This window comes from Gossypium arboreum, chromosome 9 (genome assembly GCF_025698485.1).
Source record: "Gossypium arboreum isolate Shixiya-1 chromosome 9, ASM2569848v2, whole genome shotgun sequence".
Taxonomy (NCBI): domain Eukaryota; kingdom Viridiplantae; phylum Streptophyta; class Magnoliopsida; order Malvales; family Malvaceae; genus Gossypium; species Gossypium arboreum.
The window spans coordinates 59,200,059-59,208,742 of record NC_069078.1 but is presented as its reverse complement, the minus strand read 5'-3'; the positions used below and the strand labels follow the sequence as shown (position 1 = coordinate 59,208,742).

At 37.8% G+C, this 8,684-nt stretch overlaps 1 non-coding gene across 1 annotated transcript; it reads left to right on the top strand.

Annotated features, from left to right (window-relative positions):
* Positions 1-8,577: 8,577 nt before the first annotated feature.
* Positions 8,578-8,684, top strand: LOC128280981 (small nucleolar RNA R71). Its single transcript, XR_008271198.1, has one exon. It is a non-coding gene; the product is annotated as a small nucleolar RNA R71 (small nucleolar RNA).

The window sequence follows — 8,684 nt, the reverse complement described above, 5'->3', positions numbered from 1 at the left end:
TATTGAAACATTTTTATCGAGATTTGATTTGATCAGTTACCTAACTATTTTCGTCCATATCAGTTGCTGAATTATTATGTACTCTCCATTACTGTTCTTATTATTATGAAAAACTATATTTTGATATTAATTCAATTACATTTTGTTTTAAAGAGTTTGGATAAGTTAAAGTTATTATATTGAGGGAAAGCTCACTCATTTTAGAAAGTTTTATTTCTGGCACCTATTTATAATTCAATAATTAGCTTTATTCTTCTAGGTTGGGTAATTTTCTAAATTAATCTCGACTCTAACCCTCTTTTTAAGCTTTTATCCATACCTTTAACCCAAGCCCCATTACAACCCTGTTAAAGACCTTTTGATTCGTGTATCATCTCATTTATAGTGGTGCAGATTTGATTTTCATGCAAGCCTATGGTAATAACTTTTCATGTTTGACTATTGAGTGCTTAATCAGTGAACCTTAAATACTTCAAGTGATTTGAGTGAATCTTTAGTGAGGATGTCAACTCTTTTCAATTTTGAATTAAAGGTAAGAGATATACCTACGATCTTATGATTAAAATGCTCAACTTGGATTGTTTGAAACTCTGATGTACTTTTAGTTGAATGTTCAATGTGTGATTATCTGTGGATTACTTTGAAACATTATTGATGAGAATTATAAGTTAAGAAGAATTGATTTTAGTTGTGAGTTGAGAATTTTGTTTGAGGACAAGTAAACGCTTAAGTGTGGGGATATTTGATAAACCATAATATATATACATTTTTACCCCATGCTTGGCATATTTTTGGAAGGATTATCATAAGGTTTAATGAGTTTGATGCTCCTAATCATTTAATTTCATGTTTTATACTCAGAAGAGCTTAGGATAGCAAAAAGAGCAAGAAACAGGCCAAAAATAGAAAATTGGGCCTAATTCAGTGTTTCACACGGCCTAGTCACTTCAACAAAGGTAATCCACATACCCGTGTGTGACACACGGGCAGGCCACATGATACGTGATATTCACGATAGGTTTTAAAAATTTATAATTAATCATTCTTGAAACTAACTATTATCATTATGAAGGCAAGTGTACCTATTGAATAGTAGTATAGCTTTAACAAGACGGGATTGTCGAACCCAAAGGAACCACGAGTACTAGTAATTACTTCCTTTTTATTATCTAGCCTAAAAATTAAGAAATTTTGTTATCTAAACTAATTACTAAACTAAGAATGCAAAGAAAGAAAATTTGGGAAAATAATTTTTAGAAAATTCGATTGATTAAGAAAATACCTAAGGAAAAATCCACCTAGACTTCACTTGTTATTTGACTCAATCGCATTTATTTATTCATTTGACTTGATCCACGAAATCCCTAAGTTATATTATTATCTCTTTCGAAACTAATAACGTCTAACCCTAGGTTGAATAATTGAAATCTCTTTCTAATTAACACCCTAGAATTGCATTAACTCGATCTATGGAATCCCTTATTAGGTTTCATCCTAATCCGGCAAAATCTAGTCACCCTATCTCTAGGTGCGCAATCAACTCCGCTTAACTATGACAATTTTACTCTTAGACAAGGTCTATTCTTCCTCTGAATAAGAGCATTAACTTGAATCAATATCCTGGAATATTAAAACAAGAATTAAGAACACATAATTAAGAACAAGTCAAATATTTATTTTACAATTCAGATATTAATAACAAGATCTGTCTTAGGTTTCATTCCCCTTAGGTATTTAGGGGGGTTTAGTTCATGATTATAAAAGAAAACATCTCAAAAGCATAAAGATAACAAAACATAAGAAAACCCAAAACTCCTGAAGGAACTTGAAGGGAGATCTTCAGTCTTGATGATGAATCCGGCTTCTGAGATGGATCAATCGACTTTCCTTGAATAATTCCTTGCTTCCTACTTTGCGTCTACCCTCCTAAGTGCCTCCTTAGGTGTTTAAATAGGCTTTAGAATGCCTAAAAGCCCTCAAAATTGACCTTTTCTAAATAGGACTATACTTGGCCTCGGTAGGGACACGCCCGTGTGTGATTACTTCAGCCCGTGGTCAAGGCTGTTGAATAGGCACGGACGTGTAGTCTCCCGGTGTAAGTCGTGCTTCGATCTTGCCAAAGGGATATGGCCGTGTGATACACCCATGTGAAAAGTCTAGGCTGTGTTGATTTCCCACGTGGGTCCATTTTCTCCGTTTTCGTCCCGTTTCTCGCTCTTTTTACTCTCCTATGCTCACCTAAGTATAAAACATGAAATTAAAGGATTAGGAGCATCGAATTCACCAAATCTAAGGAGAAACCATCCATAAATGTGCTAAGCATGGGATAAAAATATGTATAAATTACGGTTTATCAAATACCCCCACACTTAAGCATTTGCTTGTCTTCAAGCAAAATCCTCAACTCACAATCAAAATAAATTATTCTCAATTTATAATCCCTATCAATAATATCTCAAAATAATGCATAAGTATTCCTATATTGAAAATTCAACTAAAAGTACATCAAAGTTTCAAACATTTCAAGTTGAGCATTTTATCACGAAAACATAGGTGTCTTCCATCATTGAAGTGATTACCTTTGATCAAAATATCACAGAGTTTAACGTCTTCACTAAAGATTCACTCAGATCACTCGAGGTGTTTAAAGACATCATTAAAACACTCATTAGTCAATATGAAAAGTCATTACCATAGGCTTGCTTGAAAATCAAATCTCCACCACTATATATTGAGCTGATACATCAATCAAAAAGGTCTTTTAGAGGGTTGTAACGTGGCTTTGGTTAGGGGGTGTGGTCACAAGCTGAAAGAAAATTCTAGAATCGAGATTGAATTGAAAAATTACCTAGCTAGAAAAATGACTAGTCATCAGTTGAATACAAGTGAGCTTCTTCTCAAAATATGGAATTAACACTCGAGCTCAAAAATAACGAATTACTATTAATATGTATTGAAGTACAATTTTTTTTCTTTTTTTTTTAAGATCTAATCAAATAACATAGAACTTAATTATCACAGCGAAGAATAAAAACATAGTTAAGTAATTATTTCAACTTAAATCTCGACAAAAATAGGGGTCAAATTAGGGGATTTCAACAATAATGGGTTATGAGTTAATATTGAGGGTAAATCAATTAGTGGCTTGTTAGGCTCAAAGGGGTTCACTAAGAGTTAATTATTAAGGTATGCTTTTGTGGAGTGAGTGGGTTAAACCTAAGTGCCTTTATCATCTTGACATATCAAATCAAATAGTGTGGTCTTGACATGCATAATCAAGCAAGTTCTAGAATAACAAATCAAAATTGACGCACTCATAGTGAAAGTGAGCATGAAAGAAATAAAATATGCTCTAAAGGCTCAAGATCTCACAAAAATTATGGCTTTTTGATGTTCAAATTTTTGAATTTCAACTCAAGATAATACCTAAACTTAGGGAAACAACCTAAAAGTTTTTAATTCTTCGAAAATCAACTTATCATGCTTGATCCCTTAATGTATTAAAGTTTAAACAATCAATGCATAAATGCCTATGTTTTAATTCAAGACATATCCATAAAAATCATAAATTAATTAAAATTCATTCTAATAGTGACATGAGTGATTCACGTGAGAATAAGACAACATTCAGGGATTTCTAATGATGATATAAAAGACCCTCCACACTTAAGATGTACATTGCCCTCAATGTACAAAGATAGATATATTGAAAAAGATAGATATATAATCATAAGATAGGGAGAGAAGTGAAACTTATTGAATGATATTATTTTTATTTTCACTTTTATCTTTATTTATCTTATTTCAGTACTTTTTATTTCCATTTTCTTTAATATTATTTTAATTTTAGTTTTTATAATTTTTAATGAATATTTTATAGTTTTGGCTATTTCATTATGAGTAATTATGCTTCCTTATATTTCCTAAAAAGTTTCTGATTCTATCACAGTTATAAAGAGCTCCAAAGCTCATTATCGCATAGGAACTAAAAACTCCACTGGAAAAGGTTCTCCATGACTGCCATGTCCTACTCAACCACGACCATAGCTACTACCAGATATAATATTCTTTTGGCGCAGGACCTATGGACTAATGAACGCTACCACCACCGGAGTATCCTCCTCCACCCTCATTATTGCTTTGGCCGATTATTCTTCATAACTCTAATTATAAAAACTAAAATTAAAATAATATTAAAGAAAATGGAAATAAAAAGTACTTAAATAAGATAAATAAAGATAAAAGTGAAAATAAAAATAATAAATAAAAAGTTTTAAAATATCATCATCGCCGGATGGTTCGCGAGGTAGGGGTGGCGATGAGATGTGGAAGTGCTGACAAATCTGGTGTAGAGTCGCATCAATGTGATCAAAGCGCTGAAAACATTGCTGCTCAAATCGTGTAAGGCGCTCAGAGACGTCAGACAGTGAAGCCGCCGCATAAACTGGACGATGGATGGGTGGTGGCTAAGGCAGTGGGTCCTTATGACGTAGAGGGACATCATCAGTAATGTCCTCTGGGTCCTCCTCCTCGGTGGACTGGATGAGGCGGTACTGAGGAGGGTAGGTGCCATGTCGTTTCTTGATCATCATCATACTTAGCATGCTCGAGATGCCCTGTGGGGAAATCTGGCCAATAAGAGTGAGGGAGGATGATTGTGTTGTTGTGTTGAGGAACCCAAAGTACCGAGCCAATCGAGTCACATAGGGCCCGATAGAGATGACCCCTCTCTTATGTCGCTTTATCTGATTGCGGATGGCGAAGGCGATGAAGTAGGCAAGGTCGAGGACATGCCCGTTCGCCATGCTCCATAAGAAATAGGCGTCGTGAGTGTTGACGACGCCGATGCTCTCTCACCGTCCCATCAGAGTGTGGGCCAAGATGGCATATAGGTATCGCAGGGATAGGGCGAGGGCCGATGCCTTAGAGCGGCTAGGGTCATCGGTGGCCGAGGCAGGGACAAGGTCCTTCCAGCACTTTGAGGGAGAGTAGTGGATGTGGCAGTGAAGGGTGTCAAGTTCATTGTCGTCCATGAACTCCTCCGTCTATAGGCCTAGTTCAATCCTGAACTCGGGTACGCTCAACTAGCGCACTAGACCACCAAGGCAGAATCGAACTGTTCTGGGATCGTCGAAGTTGGTCGTGATGGTCTGAAGATGGAACGTCGAGCAGAGTTCTAATGTGAACTCGAGATACGTTGGCTCCACGATCTCAAAGAAGAGCCTCCACGGGTCAGTCTTCAAGAGGGCTCGGACCGCGTTAGCCAATTGAATTTGTTCAAGTGCGGCCCAGTCAATACAGTGGCCCACACCTAGGGGTCGGGCTCATAATATATGAAAAAGCTCATCCTAGGGTCCCAAGGGGAACTCGAGGAAAGGGTGATGGATATCAGCAGTAGGACCCGAGGATGACGCTGCTCCTTTCTTCTTCTTCGAGATGGGGACAACGGTCTTCTTACCAGGTGAGGATGACATTGTATATCTGCATTGAAAAGTCGAAGTTCAACCAATATGTCCTAAGAATAGCATGGAAAAACAAAACTAAATAGGAATATTTCATAAGACTCACGTACTAGATAAAGTAAACAAAACTAAAACAACTAAAGCAAATATATTAAGTTATTAAAATAGGACTATGAGAATAATGCTACGGGAATATCTAATGCATGAGTGCATATGGGTAAGCATAAAATCCATGGAAATAAGAAAAATGGATGTATGTAGTATGAAAAATGGCAATATTCTTTAATGACAAGCATGAATATTATTATTCTACTATGAATATTCACTTAAGATAGTCAAATGGATCAAAGAAATCATGAAATAGGTAAAATATTTAAAGAAAATAGAGAGAAAAGGGTAAACAAATGAAAAAAGGGAGAAGCTTGGGTTGTCAAAAATAGTGTTGCAGGCGGCGCACAGGTGTGGTAGATAGGGCGTGTGGAGTTGCAGCGGCTAGGGTTAGGGATTTTTAGGGAGGGAGATGATGAATAGTAAGGGGTTTATATAGATTTTAGGGCACACGGGCGTGCCTAATTTTTTCCCGTGTGTTTCGTGATTTTAAAATTTAAGCGCGTCTGACATTCACCCCACGCCCGTGTTCCTTGGGCGTGTGGGTGCACACGGTCGGGTCGCACGGCCGTGTCTTGCTTTGTTTGCTTCTCCCATGCTCGTATTAGTTTGACAGTGTCAATCATGGGGGCTGAGCACGAGCGTGTCGCACACCCGTGCTAAATTGACAGGTTCGCCCACAGTTTCAAAACACGGGCGTGTTTCACACCCGTGTTGTTTTGGCAGTTTCGACCACGGCCTTATCACACGGCCCTGGCTACTTATCTCATCCCGTGTTGGGGAAAATTTTTTTGCCTTATTTTCATACGGTCGTATCGCACGGCCGTGTCTCCTTCTGTGGTGTGAGCATGGCCTAAGGCACGCCCGTGTGTCTGGCCGTATGGATGGGAAAACCCTGTGTTTCAAGACTCAGTTAGTAGGTTAGATGTGAAAAACTAGAATTTAAAAAAATCATTATTGTTAGTGCTCTGGTTGCCTCCCAAGAAGCACTTATTTATAGTCTAAGCTTGACTTACCTCTCTAATGTGTGATCATGGTGGTGTGAGGAGTTTACACTCCTCATTCCTGTTATTAATTTTATTAAAATAAGGTTTAAGACCAGTACTGTTTACATTAAAAGTACCGAATTTGGGATGAAGTACCTTGATTGTACCATATGGGAAAATATTGAGTACCGTAAGAGGGATTACTCTGTTAGGTTCAGAAGTAGCAATGCAAGGGTTTGTAGCATCTACTAGTACTTTGTCTCTAGGCTTAAGTTGATTTGGTGCGTCATTGAGCTCGTCATGGTGTGGTTTTGGTTTATCATGTGTCCTCGGTCTATGTGTCCACCATTCATCTAGTTCCTCGATTTGTAGCATTCGTTCTTCATAGATAGGTCCTTTGTTGTTGTTTGAACACGGCTCATATGCGCTATTTGAAACTGTTTTCTGCACAGAAGGTTTCATCACATGATCAGTACCAGTAGTATGATTTATGCAATCGCCCTTGATTTTTGATGTGTTACTCGTCTTATGAGCTTAAAGGCTGATTGTTTCATCTCCCACACGAAGTGTGAGTTCACCTGTACCAACATCAATAATGGTTCTAGAGTCTCTAAAAAGGGTCGTCCTAAAATCAAAGGTGCATTACTATCCTCTTCCATGTCTAGAACAACAAAGTCTACTGGGTATATAAATTTATCGATCTTAACAAGAACATCTTCAATAAAACCCTTAGGAAATCTAATGGTTTTATCAGCCAATTGAATGCTCGTCCTAGTTTGTTTGGGTTTCCCAAGACCTAGCTGTTTAAAAATTTTATAAGGCATAACATTAATGCTTGCCCCTAATTCAGCCAATACATTATGAACATCTAAACTACCAATTAAACAAGGAATCATAAAACTCCCTGGATCTTTCAATTTTTTGGGTAGCTTATTCTATAGAATGGCTGAGCAAACTGCATTCAACTCCACATGTGACGCCTCATCCAACTTTCAATTGTTTGCTAGAAGCTCCCTTAAGAATTTGACTCCGTTTGGCATCTGCGAGAAAGCTTCGATAAACGGTAAGTTAATATGTAATTTCTTTAATAGTTTAAGGAATTTACTGAATTTTTCATCTGTATGGTCTTCCTTGTCGCATTAGGGTATGGCACCCGTGGTTTGTACTCTTTACTTACCATTTTTTGCTCATTGTAGACTACCTCACCTTTATCTTGACTTACCACAATGCCTTGCCTAAGTTCTAATGTAGGCTTATCTAACCCTTCCTTGTCATGAGTGGTAATCGCATTGAGTTGTTCCCTTGGGTTAGATTTCGTGTTACTCGACAAACTACCTTGTGGTTGTCCAGAAATTAGTTTGGAGAGTTGGCCTATCTGAGTTTCGACCTATTGGATTGACGCTTGTTGATTCTTAAGGGCTGTCTCGGTATTCTGGAAACGAGTTTCTGACACCGAGATTAATTTTGTTAACATCTCCTCAAGGTTCAGCTTCTTTTCCTGCTAGTAAGGTGGTTGTTGAAAACCCGGAGGATGTTGTGGCCTTTGATTTCCTTGACCACCCCACTAGAAATTGGGATGGTTCCTCCAACCTGCATTATAAGTGTTACTATACGGGTTATTTTGGGGTCTAGAGTTATTGTTACCCATATATTGGACTTGTTCCTCCTTGATGCTAGGGTTGAAGGGTTGATATTCTATGCATGCTCCTCCTCCATTCGAATCACACCTCATCACTGGATGTACCTGGGTAGAACCACACAAACCGTCAATCTTTTTATTTAAGAGATCTACTTGGTTAGATAGCATAGTAAACGCATCGAGGTTGAAAACACCGGCTGCTTTCGTCGGCTTTGTCCTCATAACTTGCCACTGATTGCTATTTAGTGACATTTCCTCAATAAATTTGTAAGTCGCCTCAGGTGTTTTGTTATTCAAAGTTCCACCGGCAGCTGCGTCGATGAGTTGCCTCATTGAGGGGTTCACACTGTTGTAAAATGTCTGAACCTGTAGCCAAAGTGGTAACCCATGGTGAGGGCATCTTCTCAAAAGATCCTTGTATCTCTCCCATGCATCATAGAGTGTTTCTAGATCCATATGCACAAAGGAAGAAATGTCATTCCTCAACTT